Genomic DNA, 24,034 nt, shown 5'->3' with positions numbered 1-24,034 from the left:
CTATGGCCACCAGGGAGTAGAAACAGGCTAGTGGGAGAACATGATAATAGCTGTCTTAATTGATGTTAATTGGAGTGCATTCATTGTATAGCTAGCTGTCTCATACTCAGCCGGCCCTTCCCCGGGTTTTTGTGTTAAATGCTCTACAACTAAGCTTTCTTAGTGTCCAACAAGCTTTCTCTACCCTTAACCTTGTTCTGAACACCTCCAAAACAAAGGTCATGTGATTTGGTAAGAAGAATGCCCCTATCATTTATTATCATTTAGACAGGCCTCTGCACTTTCTGTTTCTATCTCTCTTTATTTTTTCCCCTTCTGTCCATATCGCTCTCTCCAATGGCAATAATAGCTAGTGCATAGAATCTTCTCTGTGTGTGAATGGCAGAAATGCAATTATGTTGAGAATTTATTTCTGATGTTACAAATAGAAGTCAATTACAGACACAGTAGCAGCTCAGTTGGAAAGTTCAGGACCATGTTCATATACTGTATTAGAAGAGAGAGAGAGAGAGAGAGAGAGAGAGAGAGAGAGAGAGAGAGAGATATGACTCAGTGTATGAACCCTGTATGGTAGCCATCTTTGCCATAGCATTGGGAATGTGTCATATCCTTGAAGTTCTAACTTCTGATTACTTTACTTGTTACTGGCTTAGCAGCTGTAATGTGTTTCTTTGTCAAGAGTTACAGTTGAATAGATGCCTGATGAATGACAACTTGTGATTGGTGGTCATGTGCAGATGACCAACTCCATCCTAACCACCAACCCCTTTTCACCAGAACAAGTATTTTGAGGAATTAGTGACCACTGACTTTCATTGTCTGTTCCCTTCTTTCCTTAAAAATCACAATATTAAAGTACTGCATTTTGTGTATGTTATATTAGTTCCATACTGGGGACTATCCAGTGTAATTAAGATTAGGGTGCTTGTTCATTTTCATGTTGCATTGAATGAGACATCCAACTATGATGTAACAATAGTTCAGACTGGCTGGTAAAACTGTGTTTGTACAGAGCTGTCTTGTACTCACTCAGCTAGATGTGTTCAGAAGGAAATAGACAATTCAGTAGAAGTGGTTAGCTAGTAGTGTAAGGAAGTGCTATTTCTTATGCAGGTGACCAGCCTACTGCTATTACATTGCTATAACTGAGACAACGTATTTTCACAGTAAAACATGTTAGGTCCCATACAGGATAGCTCCCACACCCACACACACAGCACACACACATTACACACACTAACTGCCGAGGACACACAGATAAGACATACACCCACACATTGGGAGGAAGAGACAGCCTTGACTTGCAGAAACCAGCGCACACACCTAATCTCCTTTCTAGCCGAACATTGTGTGACTGAGGACAGCGCACACACCTAATCTCCTTTTTAGCTGAACATTGTGTGGCAAAGAACAAGACTCAGAGGGATGACGGACGGCCCAACAGGGCCAATCCAAGAAGACTACACCTCAGCCTGAACCAACCCGAAGACCCGATCTTCTAGAATCAACCTACTTTCTGTTCTGTATATGAGACATGTGCACTCTGTTATCTGCGCTCTTTTCTGCTGGTTCCTTAAGAACCGAATGAAATGGGCCCGTATACGTTGTACCAGATATCTTTACTCATAATTAAACTGTCACTTGTCATACAATAGACCACCTTGTCTGAATCGATCCTTGACCGGCTCACCCTCCTACATATCCCATTATTAACAGAAACTTGGTAGCAGAGGGATGGTTTACTAACGACCCAGTCCAGAGTGGTTGATGTGGGTGTGAGGGGGCGAGTTGGTGAAAGGACGGTTCCCGGAGGACAGGTGAAAACCATTCGGGGGTGGACAACAATTCTGCTCAACTCGGGAAACTGATCTCTGGTCGACCACAAAATAAGGTAAGCAAAACCTGTTTTATCAAACTTTGCATATTGTCGAATAGTCATACCAAATTACGATCAGTAGTACCGAGTGTGGGTAAGAATTTTTGTGTAAATTTTACGTAAATAATGGACTTGAAATTGACAGTGAAGTAAACATATGTGGTAATTAGAATATCCCGATAGTCCGGCATGAGAACGGTCCGGTGGCAGACACCGGTAAGGGATGAGTAGTAGTTAGAATATTCTGATAGTCCGGCATGAGAACGGTCCGGTGGCAGACACCGGTAAGGGATATTTAGTAGTAGACCTAATATTAATAGAATATTCTGATAGTCCGGCTGTGAACGGTCTGGTGGCAGACACCAGTAAGGAATAAATAATATAGTCTAGGATAGATTTTCACCGATAGTCCGGCTAGTGACCGGTCCAGCTGTGTCTGGTAAGGTGGTCTATTATTGAGTATTGATGTGACCAGGATTATATTCTATGTATAAGTGATATTCGTTCGGGCGTCTGAAAAAGGGCGTGATCAGTTTTATCATTAACATCTGAGTATGATTCGATCATTCATCTGCAAAAGATAAATCCAATTAGTGTTTTAGATAGAACCAATAGCCGGTAGTGTCCGGTGAGGTTAAAATCCAATAGCTGGTAGTGTCCGGTGAGGTGTCTACAATAGATTAATGTATGATTAAGATATGTTGGACTGAAAAGTCCGCTTTGTGTTGTGGCCAGAATGAATGTGATAAATGTACTAATGTGTGATGTCATAGAATAAGATGTTCTAATTGAACAATTGTGTTTAAAACTATGTCCATGTAATAATATTTGTGTGTTGACTATAGACTAAATGTAAACGGCGTTTCACAAGTCCCTGATATTATTACCATTATTTAAAATTATTGTGAACAAAGTATTTCCTAAATTCAAAAAAAAAAAAAAAAAATCTATTATCCAAATTGTTAAAACATAGTTTATGTTGATAATCATTTCCTGAATTGGTGGCTCGTGTTTAATCATTAAAACATTATTGTTTAAAATTCTGGATATATGACGGAGAGGCTCTGAGTTAAGACAGAGTACGAGTAATAGTGTCTCCTAAGAATACATCACTGGCACGAGCCAGTGACGGGCTAAGTATATCCAAAGAGTGTACAAAATATTTCTAAAAAAAAACACGTCAAATCAGCACCTAAGACAGGTGGAGGAGAGGTTTGGCATTACACACAAGTTTGGCTCTGTGTATAGGCCGCAATCGCAGGGCCTTGTGGAACGCTGTAATCAAAATCTGAAAGCTAAGATAGCTAAAGTGTGTGCAGGGACCAAATTGACCTGGGTGGAAGCCCTGCCCCTGGCACTGATGGCCATGAGGTCCTCACCAGGTGCAGGGACACATCTTTCACCCCATGAAATAATGACAGGTAGAGTAATGCCAGGGCCACCAAGAGAGGGAGGTCATATGCCCCCTCTTGATGTGCACCAGATAGGGATGTCTGACTATGTGAAGAAATTGACGGAATTGTCTGCAGCTCTCTCCAAACAGATACACCGTGTCGCAGAGGGGGAGCTGACTGACGTCCCGGAACAACCAAGGGTAAAAGTTGGGGACTGGGTAAGGATCAAGGTCCACAAGAGAAAGTGGGCTGATCCCAGGTGGACTGGACCGTACGAAGTGAAGGAGGTTACTTCACACTCAGTCCAGGTCAAAGGTAAATTAGGCGCACCTTGGCACCACCTGACACATTGTACACCAGCCCCAACCCCTGCCAGAACTCTGGCTGAAGTAAGAAGTGATTTACTCACATCCAATTCGAATTCAAATTCTGACATCCCTCCCGTCTGATCATGTGGAGGAGACTCCCATCCTCAGATGATAGGGACACTAGAGTAGCACCATGGGCTAGAAGGGCTAGGAGACCATGGGAAAGACTGGGTTGTTCTGGCCCATTGTTTGTCCTAATTATAGTCAATGTTGTTTTGACATTGGGAGTAATGATATGGGCAGCCCAGCGTATAATCACTGACCAGGAACAGACTACCCAGCTAAACATCACCAATGCTTCAATATTCTCGGATACGCATGTTCTGTCTAAACGTCAAGTTCAGAATAATGACTTTGAGTGTACTGCAGAATTGATTAGGTCAGCTACTCTGTGTATCCCGCCTAACGCTACTACCACTGTTATACTTACCTGGGGTGTTATTGGAAGCCCAGGTGGCGGTTATGGTACTCATGCAATCAGTTGGTCTAGATCAGTGTGGTACATGACAGAAGGGGGGTATAATAAATGGACGTGGAAGAATTTAGTGGCAGAGACTGGTCCTGACTGGTCTAGCTGGACAGTGCATCAGATGGCACTCCTGTGGCGGAGCAGGTTGACGTTAACTAAAGTTACAACTGGTTTGAAATTGGTAATCAAACACAGGGAAGGTGGTATGACTTATGACCTCCATTGTAACTTTCCTTTGTGGTCTGATCAGCCTCATTGGAAAGCCATTTGGATGGAGAATCTAGGGTAATTTGTAATACTGATATTAAGGTAATTTAATACAAAAATGCAGTGAAATTTACATTATAGTGTCAATATATTTTCTCTGATGAACGTGGTGTGAAAATTTAGCTAGGATAAGTTTTATTTATGGTAGACTCATGTTAAGTATTTGGGACATATTTTGAGCAAACAGGGCAGGGAAGAAATTGAGATATTTGTGTTTGGTTTTAACACCTGTATATAGGGGGTGCCATTTGAATATTTAATTTGTGGTCATGGGTAAATTGTGGTCTAGGATAGGATGGGGCCTATTGGATAAGAAACTAAATATATAATCAGATAAAACATATGAGAAACTGTTTGTTAACCAAGCCTGTATGTCCAGGATTTTATGCATTACAGGTGAACTACAGGTGAAGTCACTCAATCCAGTCCCAGAGGCTTGTTGGGGGGACCATACAAGGACTCCTGGTGACAGCTAGCTGAAAGAGCTACCCGGATTCATATCGCACGGGGGAGGGTAGGACACATGACACTGTCGAACAATAAACAGTGTTCGAGAGGAGAACTGGAATTAACAGAATTCCGGGGGCCATCTCTCGAATGAAGTAACCCTCCCTGTCCTGTCACCCCTGTTTTTGTTCATAGAAGTGAAGATGTGTCTGGCTCTTGCTAGTGATGTGTTCTCTGGGAGAGGGTGGGGCTTTACAGGAGTGTCAGTGTACCTGTGTAATGGGGGAGGGTGTCCATATGGGGATTACATGATAACCAACTTGGGACAATTCTAGGATTGGAGAAGAGGGTATTATTATAGCATAGGGGATCCCACAAAGGTGGATAGGTTTTCCATCATATGGGGAAAACCTGGGAGCACTGTTGAACTTTGTAAAGGTGATGAAATCCTACTAACCATCAAAACTATTAAGCTCTCTGATGCAGGCACTTACACCCTCGGACTACAAAGGACCGGGACAGACACGATGGGTGTGTTTTCTATTAGGGAGCTGCCAAAACCAGAGGTCCCAGACGAACCAGGGCCAGACACACTCCTCTACCACCCCTGGACCGAACCTGCCACCTACCACCACTGTGTTAAAAAATCCCATTCAGGTAATTAATGTTAGAGACTACACAGCTATTGATCAATTAGGCACTGAGACTGGTTTTGATGGTAGGGACAATTTGTGGCTGTCTTATATGAGGTACACAGCTAAAACCCTGAGAAGAAAGGACTGCACTATTTGTAGTCATGCTAGACTTGTTCTGGCTACACACCCATTTGCTATAGGAGAAGGAGAGGGGTGGTTGTGTATTCTGAGAGGTTTTTACCAGGTTCAGCCCAATTCAACCCTCTGTTCCTCTTTGAGCCTTGTGTTTCCTACAGTACCTCCTCACTGGGCCCCTTGGGGTGTTAAGGCATATGGGGGCAATTACAGTTGCATCACGGGTACAGGTAGTGGCATGGACTATGGGAGATTGCCTGAAGCTGATTGCAGCAGTAACATAACCATTTATGCCACTTGGCCAGTTACAGGCCTAAACCAAACTAGTGGTCTGGCTGATGTGTGGTGAATATGTGGACCCAAAAGAGTACTGAGACCCATTCTTAGAGGAGACTGGCAAGGTACGTGTGCTCTGACCAGTTTGATAATTCCACTGACCATTGTTGATGTTACTTCTGAACAGCTGTTGGGTTCTGTATCCAGGGGACCTGAAAACATTCCATCCCATGGGAGACATATATGTAGTGCTCCATGGACAGAGGATGTAGTTGACATACACACTAACCTGTTGGGAGTGCCAGTGGGGGTTCCTCATGAGTTTCAGGCCTTGGGTAGGAATGATGGACTCTGGCACTTACTACCTATTATAGGTCCAGCCATTGTGGATGCTAGACAGACTGCATGGATCAGTTATATCTACTATAATCAACAGCGTTTTGTGAATTACCCCCGTGATGCACTCACTGGTCTGTCTGAACAGCTTGAGGCCACATCTAGGGTTGCCAGACAGTCTGCAAGATGTTCGGTGAACAATGTTGCACGTATATTCCTAATAACACCACTCCAGATGGTGGTATAGCTAAGGCCTTTAATGGGCTTGGTGCACTATCTGCTGAGATGAGGACCATGGCGGGGGTGGAGGAGTCTGGACTGTTCTTTTGGTTGGGAGCCTGGTTTGGTAAGTACACTGGTATGGTGGTTACTGGATTTCTGACCCTAATTCTTGTATTTTTATTATTGATGTGTTGTGCTGCTTGCATCATACCGTGTTTTAAGAAGTCTGTTACAGATGTGACTCTAACATGTTTAATCCCATTAATGACTACGGATAACCCCAGTTGTAATTGCTCTGCCTGGGATGCTGTCTATCCCATGACTAAATCTACTGCTAGGAAACCATTGTTTTCCAACAAGGTTGCCAGGGCACATTTCACCTGTGTCAAAATGACGGGAGGCGGTACTAATGTGGGACAGGTTCCTGGGAATTGGTGTCTGGATACAATCAACATTGTTGGGAGTTTCAGGCCAATATCCAGAGCAGATGTGTGGTGGTGGTGTGGCAACACTGTCCTGTTTGATAAATTACCCTCCAATACTACTGGAAGCTGTGCACTTGTTACTCTCCTTTTGCCTGTTTCTATCTACCCTACAGAGGCTGGAGACCTCATCCTTAGGGTCCAGAGGGTGAACCCTGAATATTGGAGGGGACGTTCCAGGCGTGCCACCACCCCATCTAGTGGTGATCCGACGTACATAGACGCCATTGGAGTCCCAAGGGGAGTTCCTGACGAGTACAAGTTGGTGGATCAGGTGGCAGCTGGGTTTGAGTCCTCCATTTGTTGGTGGTGCACTGTTAATAAAAATGTGGATAGAATACATTCCAGAATCGCATTGCAGTGGATATGCTACCGGCAGAGAAAGGTGGAGCTTGCACTATGTTTGGTGAACAGTGTTGTACTTTCATCCCTAATAACACAGCCTCCGATGGTAGCTTGACCGTAGCCCTAGACGGTTTGAGGACTCTTAATGGTAAAATGAAATCTCATTCTGGGATTGATACCTCAATGTGGGACTCCTGGATGAGTGCCTTTGGTAAATATAAAACCCTGGTCTCCTCCATTTTGGTCTCCATTTCGGTGTTCGCGGCCATTTTGGTTCTCTGTGGATGCTGTTGCATTCCATGTATCCGTTCCCTCACCACTAGGGTTATCTCTAGAGCTATTGACCCTTCCCCCCTTTCCCAGATGTTTCCTCTGCTTGCTAATGACCTGCCCGAATTTGAGGATGAGGTTGAGAGTGCCTACTAGGTTTTGTTTTTTCTTTTCATGAAATGCTATGACTGCTGAAATAAGGGATAATGAGTGACACCCTAGTGGGTGTCAAAAAGGGGGGCTTAAATTTCACATCATTTTCTTTTGTTCTGTTTTTGAATGAGCTGTTGTTCTCTTTTGACATGAGGGTTGCAAGTTCCTAGGTGGCTGGTAGCCAATCTAGTACATAGTGGGATCGAATGGAGAACATGAAGGTATTTTAAACTTTGTAATTGTTAGCCTAGTTTATGTCACATCTCTTAGGAGATGTGAAGAGAGGGAATCACAAAACTTTTCCTTCTGGGAAAAGTTTTCTTTTTGTGTCTGGATATAGTTAGGTTGTGTCACGTCTCTGGGGAGACGTGAAGAGAGGGATTTGTAAGGAAGTGCTATTTCTTATGCAGGTGACCAGCCTACTGCTATTACATTGCTATAACTGAGACAACGTATTTTCACAGTAAAACATGTTAGGTCCCATACAGGATAGCTCCCACACCCACACACACAGCACACACACATTACACACACTAACTGCCGAGGACACACAGATAAGACATACACCCACACATTGGGAGGAAGAGACAGCCTTGACTTGCAGAAACCAGCGCACACACCTAATCTCCTTTCTAGCCGAACATTGTGTGACTGAGGACAGCGCACACACCTAATCTCCTTTTTAGCTGAACATTGTGTGGCAAAGAACAAGACTCAGAGGGATGACGGACGGCCCAACAGGGCCAATCCAAGAAGACTACACCTCAGCCTGAACCAACCCGAAGACCCGATCTTCTAGAATCAACCTACTTTCTGTTCTGTATATGAGACATGTGCACTCTGTTATCTGCGCTCTTTTCTGCTGGTTCCTTAAGAACCGAATGAAATGGGCCCGTATACGTTGTACCAGATATCTTTACTCATAATTAAACTGTCACTTGTCATACAATAGACCACCTTGTCTGAATCGATCCTTGACCGGCTCACCCTCCTACATATCCCATTATTAACAGTAGCTACTTTCACTCTGTAAAAAACGAAAATCCCTAACTGTTGTGGTCGGGTTTTTTGTCTTCTAGTTCTTCCGCAATTACCCATGTGGCCTTGACTGAAGCAGGGCCTAAAAAGATGAGACCATTATACTTTGGTATGACGTTGCCCTCTGCTGGAGAATAGGAAAACCTCAAAACTTCATTGATAACTTCATTGATAATTGAACTTCATTGATAATTGTTACATTTGGTTTCTATCTAAATACAATATGATTCACTCCCAACAAAAATATGTATTGTCTTGGACTCTGACTTATTAAACATATTTTCACTGATTCGATTGCGGTCAGAATGAAGACGTATGCCGCTTTCATGTGCTATTCGGAACTAGGAAACTCTGAAATGTCCGACAGGCTAACTGGGTGTAGTTATACACGTGCCGTGTTCAACCAATTAGCATGTCGAACTTTTCCGAGTTTCCAAGTTCCGAATGGTACATGAATGTGGCAACAGCTCGAAACACAAATGAGAAATTGACCGTCTTCCCGTGACCCAAATCATCATTCAACGACCCAAATTAATCCTGGTAAAAAAAAAAGATTTTTCTATCTTGTGATTGTTTTGTTAACCTTGTAAACAAACAACTATATCGGCAGGTAGCCTAGTGGTTAGAACGTTGGCCTAGTAACCGAAAGGTTGTGAGCTCGAATTCTTGAGCCGACAAGGTAAAACAAAATCTGTCGTTCTACCCTTGAACAAGGCAGTTACTGTTCCTAGGATGTCATTGAAAATAAGAATTTGTTCTTAACTGACTTGCCTAGTTCAATAAAAATAGCCCGTGCTTGACTTGGGCAGGAGCTCACCGGAGCTGAGTCCCGGCACATGGCACCTCACATTTTCTACTGCTTGAGCTCCAGTTCCTCTTATAGCACCTACAGTTGAAGTTTACATACACTCATTAAAACTCTTTTTTCAACCACTCCACAAATTTCTTGTTATCAAACTATAGATTTGGCAAATCGGTTAGGACATCTACTATGTGCATGACACAAGTAATTTTTCCAATTGTTTACAGACAGATTATTTCATTTATAATTCACGGTATCACAATTCCAGTTGGTCAGAGGTTTACATACACTAAATTGACTGTTCCCTTAAACAGCTTGGAAAATTCCAGAAAATGATGTCATGGCTTTAGAAGCTTCTGATAGGCTAATTGACATCATTTGTGTAAATTAGAGTTGTACCTGTGGATGTATTTCAAGGCCTACCTTCAAACTTGGTGCCTCTTTGCTTGACATTATGGGAAAAATCTAAAGAAATGAGCCAAGATCTCAGACCTCTATTACCAAATACTAATTGAGTTTATGTAAACTTATTACCCACTAGGAATGTGATGAAAGAAATACAAGCTGAAATAAATCATTCTCTCTAATATTATTCTGACATTTCACATTCTTAAAATGAAGTGGTGATCCTAACTGACCTAAGGCAGGGAATTTTTACTCTGATTAAATGTCAGGAATTGTGAAAAACTGAGTTTAAATGTATTTGGATAAGGTGTATGTAAACTTCTGACTTCAACTGTAAATATAAACAGTACTGGCACCTATTTCAGTCCAAGTCAAGGACGGTGTATAGCCAGCCTACGCTTTGTCAAAACATCTGATGGGGATTCCTTGAGTCACATGGACAACTTCTTCATTTTCATTATAAATAGGCTACCGTATCTAACAACAAGAATAGACAACATCACAACTCCCCTCTTCACCACTTCTCCTTCTGAATCTTATGACTTCTATAGTCTTGTTTTCTCATTGATACATTACCTAACAATTCAGGTTTATAGCCTATTCTTCTATAGCCCTTCAAAGCATGTTAGTCAATGGGATTTCCGACAAACGACCCGCTGTTGTGGGATGCTCAGCTTATAGCTCTCACTTTGTCGCTTTCCACTAGATAGCACTGCCACAAAGTGAAAATGGGCTCTATCGTAAATATTAATGAAAGCAAAACATTTGCTTTTTGGTCTTAATTTAAGATTAAGGTTATAAGGTTAGCAGTGTCCATGATGTTAAGGTTCTTGTTAAGTTTAAAATCACGAGAATATATAGAAAAATGTGGGGTTTATGACTTTGTGGTTATGGAACTAGTTACAACTCATTCTGTCTTGCTTCAGCAGGTTAGTTCAGCAGCAGCAAAATCTGCGGGAAGCTTCAAAGTTGCAAAGGAAATGGGGAGGGAGGGGGGAGTTTGCCTGGCCACTGCACCCAGGGTAATGATGCCACATTGTTGACCAACAAAATGTATCCATACAGCCAAATAATTATGTATTTCCATACATATACATTAAGTATATTTCATTCGCGTGAAACTGAAAGCGCAAACCACTGCTTTTAATCAGGGCAAGGTGTCTGGTAACATGACCGAATACAAACAGTGCAGCTATTCCCTCCGCAAGGCTATCAAACAAGTTAAGCGTCAGTACAGAGACAAAGTAGAATCTCAATTCAACGGCTCAGACACAAGAGGCATGTGGCAGGGTCTACAGTCAATCACGGATTACAGGAAGAAATCCAGCCCAGTCACGGACCAGGATGTCCTGCTCCCAGGCAGACTAAATAACTTTTTTGCCCGCTTTGAGGACAATACAGTGCCACTGACACGGCCTGCAACGAAAACATGCGGTCTCTCCTTCACTGCAGCCGAGGTGAGTAAGACATTTAAACGTGTTAACCCTCGCAAGGCTGCAGGCCCAGACGGCATCCCCAGCCGCGCACTCAGAGCATGCGCAGACCAGCTGGCCGGTGTGTTTACGGACATATTCAATCAATCCCTATACCAGTCTGCTGTTCCCACATGCTTCAAGAGGGCCACCATTGTTCCTGTTCCCAAGAAAGCTAAGGTAACTGAGCTAAACGACTACCGCCCCGTAGCACTCACTTCCGTCATCATGAAGTGCTTTGAGAGACTAGTCAAGGACCATATCACCTCCACCCTACCTGACACCCTAGACCCACTCCAATTTGCTTACCGCCCAAATAGGTCCACAGACGATGCAATCTCAACCACACTGCCCTAACCCATCTGGACAAGAGGAATACCTATGTGAGAATGCTGTTCATTGACTACAGCTCGGCATTCAACACCATAGTACCCTCCAAGCTCGTCATCAAGCTCGAGACCCTGGGTCTCGACCCCGCCCTGTGCAACTGGGTACTGGACTTCCTGACGGGCCGCCCCCAGGTGGTGAGGGTAGGCAACAACATCTCCTCCCCGCTGATCCTCAACACTGGGGCCCCACAAGGGTGCGTTCTGAGCCCTCTCCTGTACTCCCTGTTCACCCACGACTGCGTGGCCACGCACGCCTCCAACTCAATCATCAAGTTTGCGGACGACACAATAGTGGTATGCTTGATTACCAACAACGACAAGACGGCCTACAGGGAGTAGGTGAGGGCCCTCGGAGTGTGGTGTCAGGAAAATAACCTCACACTCAACGTCAACAAAACTAAGGAGATGATTGTGGACTTCAGGAAACAGCAGAGGGAACACCCCCTATCCACATCGATGGAACAGTAGTGGAGAGGGTAGCAAGTTTTAAGTTCCTCGGCATACACATCACAGACAAACTGAATTGGTCCACTCACACAGACAGCATTGTGAAGAAGGCGCAGCAGCGCCTCTTCAACCTCAGGAGGCTGAAGAAATTCGGCTTGTCACCAAAAGCACTCACAAACTTCTACAGATGCACAATAGAGAGCATCCTGGCGGGCTGTATCACCGCCTGGTACGGCAACTGCTCCGCCCTCAACCGTAAGGCTCTCCAGAGGGTAGTGAGGTCTGCACAACGCATCACCGGGGGCAAACTACCTGCCCTCCAGGACACCTACACCACCTGATGTCACAGGAAGGCCATAAAGATCATAGAGGACATCAACCACCCGAGCCACTGCCTGTTCACCCCGCTATCATCCAGAAGGCGAGGTCAGTACAGGTGCATCAAAGCTGGGACCGAGAGACTGAAAAACAGCTTCTATCTCAAGGCCATCAGACTGTTAAACAGCCACCACTAACATTGAGTGGCTGCTGCCAACACACTGACACTGACTCAACTCCAGCCACTTTAATAATGGGAATTGATGGGAAATGATGTAAATATATCACTAGCCACTTTAAACAATGCTACCTTATATAATGTTACTTACCCTACATTATTCATCTCATATGCATACGTATATACTGTACTCTATATCATCGACTGTATTCTTATGTAATACATGTATCACTAGCCACTTTAACTATGCCACTTTGTTTACATACTCATCTCATATGTATATACTGTACTGAATATCATCTACTGTATCTTGCCTATGCTGCTCTGTACATCACTCATTCATATATCCTTATGTACATATTATTTATCCCCTTACACTGTGTACAAGACAGTAGTTTTGGAATTGTTAGTTAGATTACTTGTTGGTTATTACTGCATTGTCGGAACTAGAAGCACAAGCATTTCGCTACACTCGCATTAACATCTGCTAACCATGTGTATGTGACAAATAAAATTTGATTTGATAATATAAAAATAAAGGTTAAGTTTAAAAATAATAATAATAATGGGCTATTCCACCCTGACATTGCTCCTGTGCATTGTTTCAGGTGATATAATAGCAAACCTTTGATTTCAATTAAGATGATTTGGAGGTGCTTTCAGAGCAATGAGATGTTTTCAGAGCAAAAATATTACAAATATTTAATTTTAACAGAAATTTCAAGTTAACGCATTTCTTTAGTAAAAAGACAGGTGCTGAGGATAATACGTCCATCGTTGTCGAAGCAGAGGACATGTAAAGCCTACTGTATTTGTGTGTAGGCCGTGTATCTGATACTGTCTGGCCAAAGAGTATGGCATGTCATGGGCAGCTTATAGTAAGACATAGGGAAATTGTTTCGCTCACTCGAATGCTTTAGATCCCTCAAACTCAACTCTGGACCCCAAAGCCAGCTCCACTGTGTTTTTTCATTATTCACTTCTAATCAGGGACTGATTTAGACCTGGGACAACAGGTGGGTGCAATTAATTATCAAGTTGAATACCCCTCCTTTAGATAGTTTCAGCCACTTGTGTATTGAAGGAATGTTGGCTGGTGCACAGTGCTGGAATTATTTTGGAATGAACGGTGCAAAGGTAATGTCACGCCCTGACCATAGTTTACTTTGTATTTTCTATGTTTTGATTGGTCAGGGTGTGATCTGAGTGGGTATTCTATGTTTCATGTCTTGTTTGTCTATTTCTATGTTCAGCCTGATATGGTTCTCAGTCAGAGGCAGGTGTTCGTCATTGTCTCTGATTGGGAACCATATTTAGGTAGCCTGGGTTTCACTGTGTGTTTGTGGGTGATTGTTCCTGTCTGTGTTTTTCACCAGATAGGCTGTTTTAGGTTTTTGTTACGTTCATCACGTTCTTTATTTTGTAGTGTTTGCATTGATTCGTGTTTTACGTTTGTTCATTAAAACATGGATCGCAATCTACACGCTGCATTTTGGTCCGACTCTCCTTCTCATCAAGAAAACCGTGACGGAATCACCCACCACAAAAGGACCAAGCAGCGTGTCAACAGGCAGGAGATGCGCAATAAGGATTTCTGGACATGGGAGGAAATCCTCGACGGGAGAGGACCCTGGGCTAAACCAGGGGAGTGTAGCCGCCCAAAGGTGCAGCGGGAGAAGAAACAACAGGAGCAGCCCAAAGAGGAGTGCAGTATGGAGTATACGACTTGGGAGGAGATCGACAGGTGGGCGGCCGACCCAGGGAGAGTGCCGGAGCCCGCCTGGGATTCGATGGAGCAGTGCGCGGAAGGATATAGGAGAATGGAGTTTGCGAAGCAAGCAAGGCGGCGCGGACGGAGGCCCCATAGTCAGCCCAAAAAATTTCTTGGGGGGGGGCTCAGGGAGAGTGTGGCAGAGTCAGGAGCCAGACCTGAGCCAACTCTCCCTGTTTATCGTGAGGAGCCAAGGAGAGCAGAACCAGAGCCGGTGTTGGAGGTGAGTGAAACAGAGACTGTGAAGGAGTTAATGGGGAAATTGGAGGAGAGAGAAATGAGGGAGTTGCTGTGTTGGTGCATTTTGCATAGAATTCGCCTGACGGAACGTGTCAGGGATTTGATGGCACCTGGGTTAGCGCTCCATACTCGTCCTGAGGTCCGTTTTAGTCGGCTGGTGAAGTTGGTTCCAGTCTCACGCATCAGGCCTCCTGTGCCCATCCCTAGCCTTGCACGTCCTGTGCCAGCACTATGCATCAGGCCTACAGTGCGCCTCGCCTGTTCAGCGCAGCCAGAGCCTCTCTCATCTCATGCGCTATCGGAGTCTTCCGCCTGTTCAGCGCAGCTAGAGCCTCTCTCCTCTCCTGCGCTGCCGGAGTCTCCCGCCTGTTCAGCGCAGCCAGAGCCTCTCTTCTCTACTGCGCTATCGGAGTCTCCCGACTGTTCAGCGCAGCCAGAGCCTTTCTACTCTCCTGCGCTGCCGGAGTCTCCCGCCTGTTCAGCGCAGCCAGAGCCTTTCTGCTCTCCTGCGCTGCCGGAATCTCCCGCCTGTTCAGCGCAGCCGGAGCCTCTCTCCTCTCCTGCGCTGTCGGAGTCTCCCGCCTGTTCAGCGCAGCCAGAACTGCCAGTCTGCATGAAGCAGCCCGAGCTGCCAGTCTGCAAGGAGCTGCCAGTCTGCAAGGAGCTGCCAGTCTGCAAGGAGCTGTCAGTCTGCATGGAGCAGCCTGAGCTGTCAGTCTGCATGGAGCAGCCTGAGCTGTCCGTCTGCATGGAGCAGCCTGAGCTGTCAGTTTGCAAGGAGCAGCCAGAACTGTCAGTCTACATGAAGCAGCCAGAGCTGCCAGTCTGCAAGGAGCTGCCAGTCTGCAAGGAGCTGCCAGTCTGCAAGGAGCTGCCAGTCTGCAAGGAGCCGCCAGAGCTGCCTGTCTGCAGGATGCCGCTAAAGCTGCCAGCCTGCAAGGAGCTGCCAGCCTGCAAGGAGCTGCCAGCCTGCAAGGAGCTGCCAGTCTGCAAGGAGCTGCCAGCCTGCAAGGAGCTGTCAGTCTGCATGGAGCAGCCTGAGCTGTCAGTCTGCATGGAGCAGCCTGAGCTGTCCGTCTGCATGAAGCAGCCCGAGCTGTCAGTTTGCAAGGAGCAGCCAGAGCTGTCAGTCTACATGAAGCAGCCAGAGCTGCCAGTCTGCAAGGAGCTGCCAGTCTGCAAGGAGCTGCCAGTCTGCAAGGAGCTGCCAGTCTGCAAAGAGCTGCCAGTCTGCAAGGAGCTGCCAGCCTGCAAGGAGCTGCCAGCCTGCAAGGAGCTGTCAGTCTGCATGGAGCTGCCAGTCTCCAAGGAGCCGCCAGAGCTGCCTGTCTGCAGGATGCCGCAAAAGCTGCCAGTCTGCAAGGAGCCGCCAGAGCTGCCAGTCTGCAAGGAGCCGCCAGAGCTGCCAGTCTGCAAGGAGCCGCCAGAGCTGCCAGTTAGCATGGAGCAGCCAGGGCCGCCAGTCAGCATTGAGCAGCCAGTCAGCATGGAGCAGCTGGAGCTGCCAGTCGGCATGGAGCTGCCAGTCAGTATGGAGCAGCCAGAGCCGCCAGTCAGCATGGAGCAGCCAGTCAGCATGGAGCTGCCAGTCGGCATGGAGCTGCCAGTCAGCATGGAGCAGCCAGAGCTGCCAGTCAGTATTGAGCAGCCAGTCAGCATGGAGCAGCCAGATCTGCCGGTCGACCAGACTCTCCCAGATCTGCCGGTCGACCAGACTCTCCCAGATCTGCCGGTCGACCAGACTCTCCCAGATCTGCCGGTCGACCAGACTCTCCCAGATCTGCCGGTCGACCAGACTCTTCCAGAGCTGCCAGTCGACCAGACTCTTCCAGAGCTGCCAGTCGACCAGACTCTTCCAGATCTGCCCGTCGTCCAGACTCTTCCAGATCTGCCAGTCGTTCAGACTCTTCCAGATCTGCCAGTCGTCCAGACTCTTCCAGATCTGCCAATCGTCCAGACTCTTCCAGATCTGCCAGTCGACCAGACTCTTCCAGATCTGCCAGTCGACCAGACTCTTCCAGATCTGCCCGTCGTCCAGACTCTTCCAGATCTGCCCGTCGTCCAGACTCTTCCAGATCTGCCCGTCGTCCAGACTCTTCCAGATCTGCCCGTCGTCCAGACTCTTCCAGATCTGACAGTCGTCCAGACTCTTCCAGATCTGACAGTCGTCCAGACTCTTCCAGATCTGACAGTCGTCCAGACTCTTCCAGATCTGACAGTCGTCCAGACTCTTCCAGATCTGACAGTCGTCCAGACTCTTCCAGATCTGCCACTCGTCCAGACTCTTCCAGATCTGCCACTCGTCCAGACTCTTCCAGATCTGCCAGTCGACCAGACTCTTCCAGATCTGCCAGTCGACCAGACTTTTCCAGATCTGCCAGTCGACCAGACTCTTCCAGATCTGCCAGTCGACCAGACTCTTCCAGATCCGCCAGTCGTCCAGACTCTTCCAGATCCGCCAGTCGTCCAGACTCTCTCAGATCCGCCAGTCGACCAGACTCTCCCAGATCCGCCAGTCGACCAGATTCTCCCAGATCCGCCAGTCGACCAGATTCTCCCAGATCCGCCAGTCGACCAGATTCTCCCAGATCCGCCAGTCGACCAGATTCTCCCAGATCCGCCAGTCGACCAGATTCTCCCAGATCCGCCAGTCGACCAGATTCTCCCAGATCCGCCAGTCGACCAGATTCTTCCAGATCCGCTAGTCGACCAGGATCTGCTGAAACCGCCAGCCAGCCAGGTTCTGGTAGTTTCTACTACCTGCCTGGGCTTCTTCTCAGTGCTGAGCTTCTTCTCAGTGCTGAGCTTCCTCTCAGTGCTGAGCTACCCATCTGTCCCGAGTTACCTCTGTCCCGAGCTGTCCCTCTGTCCCATGTTATCATTGTGGTGGGTAACCTATTTAGGGACGTTTAGGAGGGGGGTTAAAACTGTCATGGAGTGGGGTCCACGTCCAGTGCCAGAGCCGCCACCGCGGACAGATGCCCACCCAGACCCTCCCCTATAGGTTCAGGTTTTGCGGCCGGAGTCCGCACCTTGGGGGGGGGGTACTGTCACGCCCTGACCATAGTTTACTTTGTATTTTCTATGTTTTGATTGGTCAGGGTGTGATCTGAGTGGGTATTCTATGTTTCATGTCTTGTTTGTCTATTTCTATGTTCAGCCTGATATGGTTCTCAGTCAGAGGCAGGTGTTCGTCATTGTCTCTGATTGGGAACCATATTTAGGTAGCCTGGGTTTCACTGTGTGTTTGTGGGTGATTGTTCCTGTCTATGTGTTTTTCACCAGATAGGCTGTTTTAGGTTTTTGTTACGTTCATCACGTTCTTTATTTTGTAGTGTTTGCATTGATTCGTGTTTTACGTTTGTTCATTAAAACATGGATCGCAATCTACACGCTGCATTTTGGTCCGACTCTCCTTCTCATCAAGAAAACCGTGACAGGTAACTTACTTTTTGAAGTGATTTGTTTGACAATCGCATGAAAAATCATGACTGGTTGTTTTCATGGCACATTAAAAGCTAATACATTTTTACTGGATGTCTCAGCCTTCATGGTCAGACTAGAATAGATGGAAGGCATTCAACTGAGTGAGACACTGAGGATTTCCTCATTACTGAGAAATACCCTGGTCGTCTGACTTGTTATGGCAACCACAGGAGGACACCACACTAACAAACACACTAGCCACTCAGTCAGTGTCCATGTGAGGCAATGCACATGATGAAAGCATACCATCTGATGGTCAGCAGGAAAGTCCTGAGGTATGCCTGTCAGCTGTCTTGAACTATAGTTGTCAATGAGCAACATATCTGACCACTGCTGATTCCATCATTTCTCTCATTGTACATTATGTGATTTCACATGTCTTCCTATATTCCACATTGAGGGGGGGATTGGCGGGGGGTGGCGCATCGCAAATTTAAGACCATGTTTAGCCATTGTTCTCTCTCTTACGTCTGGTCTTAACAAGAGATGGTCACGGTTGTTTTATACGGGTATCCTTGATTTATTTGGCGTGGGCTACGGCCAAACAGTAGCCTCTGTTGGGTAAAAAAAAAAACAGGAATTCGTAAACTCAAACCTCTGTCTGGACAATTGTTCCTTTATGATCTAGCCAGATCATTACAATATTAATAATCTTTATCTGTGTTGAAGTCAGCTTGTTGGGACTGATATACAGAGAAACATTGACCTCTGGTGGATGAGAAGTGATACATCACCTTGGATCAAAACTTTATTTTTCTATGAGCTCCTTATCGCCATCAGGTGGAGTTGAACATTCATAGCATGTCAATTGTTTGGGAAGAACGACAGGGCTGAGCATGAGGCGCAGGCCAAAGACTAGTCAGTGGATATAGAGCACAATCCTTTACCACAAGTGGTTTCCTGCTACGAGATGAGATTCAGCTGTATGAAGATGTAAATTTGATGGGATTATAAAGACAATTACAGCAAACTTTATTTAGGGGTTACTTATTTCCCATAGTTGGAAAAAAATGTGTGTGTTTCTGTTTATGCACGTACTTGTGTGTGGGTACAGGTTACAGCATTTTTTTTTGGCATCTGTGTGTATGTGTGTGGTAACACAATCTTCACCAGTGTGTGTCTGGTACTGATAAATGTGTTTTGCATCCCTTTTAGCCATGGCTCCTGAGATAAAGCGTGCGTGCCTTTGTCTGTTTCCCTCCAAGTGTGCTGTGCGCTCGCTATCTGTGTGTTCCTGTGGGCGTGTGTGTTTTGTGTTCTCCCTCCCCCTTCCTCTGAGCGGCTGACTGACAGTGATCCCGGCTGACTGAATAGAGCTCTTATGAGCTTGCATTCTTCCATCTTTCAATGGAATGTTTACAGAGTGGTTTACAAGCCCACCGATCCCTGCTCTCTCCCCCAGTCCTAAGCCTCTTGTGCCAATGTCTTATTATACCATTTGTGGAATGTTTTAGTGCCTGCAATACACTGCAGCCAGTGGCTCAAATGGACTTTTGGAGGTCTTTCTGCTTTGGAGAAGATGAGATCAGGGCGAAAACAGCAACATTGCAACCCCCAACTGGGCAAACATGGTCCCGCTCATCTCCTGCCTGTGTGGGTGGATGTCACCTAAGACACAGCCGCACACAAATTCACACACGCACGTACAAATATATTTCAACCAAATGACATGGTTTTGGCATTGCGTTACCCTAATTAGGTATTTAAGAAATGGATTTGTGTTTATAGATTTTGATTTATTGATTGAAGACTGTTTTCATAGGTCAATGGAATGTTTTCTTAGGTCATTCTCTGCCAGTTTTCCAAGCTGTCTCTCTCTACACTACAAATGTTATTTTAGAATGGCTTCAAAGCTGCCTTGTCAATCATTAGGGATATTAGATATTAGTTTCTTTGATGTTTCATTGACTAAAGCCCACCCTCCACGGTGCTGCTCCATTTAGCCCGAGTGCCAACCTGTTGGATTACTGCCTGCTGACTACATTTGTCTGGGTCAGAGACGGCGTAACCGTAACCCCTACAGACTGGCACAGTGGCACCTCAGGCTAGGGATGCATCCTAAATGGCAACCTCTTCCCTATATTGTAAACTGCTTATGACCACGGTTCTGGTCGTAAGCAGTGCACTATATAGGGAATAGTGTGCCATTTGTGATGCAGATGAGCACAACCCTGTCTCATTGTTGAGAGGTGTTGAGGAATCCAGTCGGTATGATAAAACATACAAAAAGTGAAGTGTGGGCTTGCAACATGCGCATTTCTGACACCCAACCTCTTTCCACTGTACCTCATTATTGTACCCATCGATTCAGATATACTGAAAAAAGTATATTCAGAATATATTTTGTGTTGCATAAATAAACCTGTGACAGCCCAGTCCTTGAGCTTGACTCTAATTGGATTGAGTTCCATCAATTCTATTGGGCAGTGCACATTGAGATAAATACTATTAGCAAGATTGCAAGTGAATGACACAGTTCTTGCACAATCTAAATGCTTTGCTTACACCCCTCAAATGGTTTTGTGTCCCCACAAAACATGTTGTTAGGCCCGTGCAAGAGGAGCAGAGCCACCCCCCCACCCCCTCCTAACCCTCCCGACTCAATGTGCCCACAAATACTTTCTAGCGCCAAACACCCCTTTCTGTTTTGGTGGGGTTAAAGATAAGCACAGATAGCAGAGACTTTCATTGGAACACACAAAAAAACTGGATAAAACACACACACAGGGATGTGGGCACTATGAGAAGCTAAATTAAAACATCTTGAAATCATGACATGGCCACTTTTGTCTTCTATTGCAACGGAGTTGAAGAAAATAAAATAGACACCACCCCTTGCCAAAAACAGACCTATCAGGCATGGAGATTGATATTAGGGGGTCTGTTTTGAAAACTGTTCCCCCACCTCCCCCCTCCCACCCCCTGGGAAAACAGCGACAACAAATTAGCCTTCTTTTATGCCCAGGCCCAGGGACGACACTTGGACAGCCATGAGATTGTCCGCCCGGGTTCCCATGAACCTCACTAACCTTCCCTTTCAGCTAAGAAGGAAGCAGCCATTGTGCCAGCACCTGTTTCTGTGGAAATTGGTAAAATGATGGCTTTGTTAGGCATCACCCAGGCAACCTGGAGAAAAGGGACATAGTGGGGACTGGGGGGTGGGGACAGGGGTTGGACAAGGAGGGTCCAAACACGAGGGGAGATAAGGAGTGCCTTTGCTGAGAATCAGGAGATGCATTCTCTCTCCCTGGTATCCTGGTATGACAGAGAGAGGTTTCTAATCACGGGTCTATCCAGTGTTTTTTTTAGACTGCACTAGCCTTGCTGGCCTTACTCAGAGTCCAACCCTACCTTCTTCCACTGATCTGTCTGGTTTGACATTGTGTTAGTGAGCTGGTTGGGCTTTGTTGAATGGCTGTAAGAGAGAGAGGGGAGGGGGGATGAAGTCATTCACTTCGTGACCATTAAATATTCCATCCCAGTCATAGACAGAGGTTTAGTTTCAACAGGAGTATTTCTGCTATTTTGGGATATCTGTTGTGATTAGTGTACTGGAGGAGAAGGAGTGTGGATGGACAAGACCACTGGCATATGTTTTCAAGTGACAACTCACACAGCAGGAGATTATTTCTGATTCCAATTGACAACATTGGTTGATTTTAAAAGAAGAAAAGTGTGATTTTTCTAATCAATATTTCTAAAGACAACTTTTGGTCCAAGACAGAATACAAAAATAGGACCTCTGTAATCCTCAGTTACATGCTAGGTTGCCCTCCCTTGTTACCCCAGCAGATTTTCAGCATCAATCTTGTACCATAGACTGGCAATTTTCCACAGAGAGAGAGCTCTTTTACCTAGACAGACACGCTCATTAGCCTTCTTCAGATTTGGAAACGTCCCACCATTTCCTCTTGGGGGGCCAACCGTCCTGGACTCGACCGCATATCAAGCACTGATTAATAGAACCTTTCCACCAATATAGGCCTTGCACCAAAACACAATCAACATTATTGTCAACTAAAGTAACTGTTTTAGTGGTCTGAAAAGAAAACACTTGTAGGAGAGAGTGGGGTAAGTTGAGCCATCACTCCGTCAAAGGAAATATAGTTTTCCTTCTGTTTTCCTTCTAACAAAGATATCTACATATATTTCAGGATGTTGTGTATCACAGGAAGTAATCTGAATGAATGTAAACATTACAGTTTTGAAAACACCTTGTCCAAAATTGTCTCTTGATGCAACTTACTCTGGATAAATTGAGCCGCGGGACAGGGTAAGTTAAGCCGCCTACACATTTCTGTAATGAATTAAATATTACCACTACGATTTTAATGCCTATGCCTATCTTTATTTCCCAAACACAATTCAACACTATCACTTTTTCAAGCCTCTTTTAAAAGAGGCTTAACACCTAACAAAGAATTTGTTAAAAAAAAAATGTTTTTAAAGTTGCACTTCTAACATAGGCCAGACCCTGTTGTTACCTCCTGTCCCAGTGATAATGACTTGCATTACACCTGGGAAGAAAACACTTCAATTTGCTCAACTTGTCACCGGCTCATCTCACTCCATGGCCATTGGCTCAACTTAGCCCAAGGCAAACATTTTGACTATATTAGCCCACACAGCTACAAGGTTGCAATCTAATGCTAGGTTTAGGACCTCAAATTGAAGCGTAACTGATATATCAAATCAAACTTTATTTGTCACATGCACCAAATACAACAAGTGTAGACCTTACTGTGAAATACTTACTTACAAGCCCTTAACCAACAGTGCAGTTCAAGAAGAGTTAAGAAAATATTTACCAAATAAACTAAAGTAAAAAATAATAAAAATATATTGAACAACCTTTAAATGATCTAATGTATTTTGATTTGTTTAACACTTTTTTGGTTACTACATGATTCCATATGTATTATTTAATAGTTTTGATGTCTTCACTATTATTCTACAATGTAGAAAATAGTATAAATAAAGAAAAACCCTTGAATGAGTAGGTGCATCCAAACATTTGACTGGTACTGTATACATTTTGTGTATGGTATCCTAGAAACAAGGGTGGCTCAACTGGACTGTTCGGAAAGTCCTGGATCACATACATGTCCACGTTACAACAAGATATTATCGAAATATTTAATGGGAAGACCAGCATTTCTTGTTAAATTCCCCATGTCTCCAATCTCGATAATTTCCATGTGGCCTGGGGTTTTACTAAAGTCAATTTCAGGTTTTCCTCTAAAAAATACACCATCGTTCATTTAGAACTTTCCATGACATTCAAATCAAGAGCATTCCAGTTGAATATATAACATCAAATATGATGACTTTATTCAATGGAAATCCTCCGTATAACTAATAACTACATACAGCATGCAGCCTTTGTTTTTGACCCGTAAAAGGGGTGAGGACAGGATAACGGGCTAGTTGGGCAGACGAGGAGTTGGATGTTGGCCACTGCCACCATTTCTCTTCTCTCTCTCTCTCTCTCTCTCTCTCTCCTTGTGTGGTGGTGGTATACAGGCGGTTGGCCAAGCAGGAGGAGATGCAATGTCTCTTGGGTGTCTAATGGGGGTGTTGTGGCATGGCATCCACAGGGCCTTTCAGAGGCAGAGATGGGCACTTCAGACAGAGAGGTGGTCCTCTCTCCATTGGGGAACCCACACAGGCTTTGTGCCAGGGATGAATAGAGACTTCATTTAGCATGCGGGTGCACTCCAACCACTGCTTGGTGCCAGGTTGACCTGCCCTTTCAGGACGAACCACTTTGTCCTCTGGGTAGGCTGGTTGAGTAAAAGCTCACTCTGACTCAA

At 45.3% G+C, this 24,034-nt stretch overlaps 1 long non-coding RNA gene across 1 annotated transcript; it reads left to right on the top strand.

Annotated features, from left to right (window-relative positions):
- Positions 1-1,085: 1,085 nt before the first annotated feature.
- On the top strand, positions 1,086-8,626 carry LOC118942923 (uncharacterized). Its single transcript, XR_016493050.1, has 2 exons — positions 1,086-3,189; positions 3,259-8,626. It is a non-coding gene; the product is annotated as an uncharacterized LOC118942923 (long non-coding RNA).
- The last annotated feature ends 15,408 nt before the right edge of the window (positions 8,627-24,034 follow it).

The sequence above is a fragment of the Oncorhynchus mykiss genome, chromosome 28 (assembly GCF_057628025.1).
Source record: "Oncorhynchus mykiss isolate SJ-2025 chromosome 28, ASM5762802v1, whole genome shotgun sequence".
Classification (NCBI taxonomy): Eukaryota; Metazoa; Chordata; class Actinopteri; order Salmoniformes; family Salmonidae; genus Oncorhynchus; species Oncorhynchus mykiss.
The sequence above is the reverse complement of the archived record's forward strand: the minus strand, read 5'-3'. Positions and strand labels throughout refer to the sequence as shown.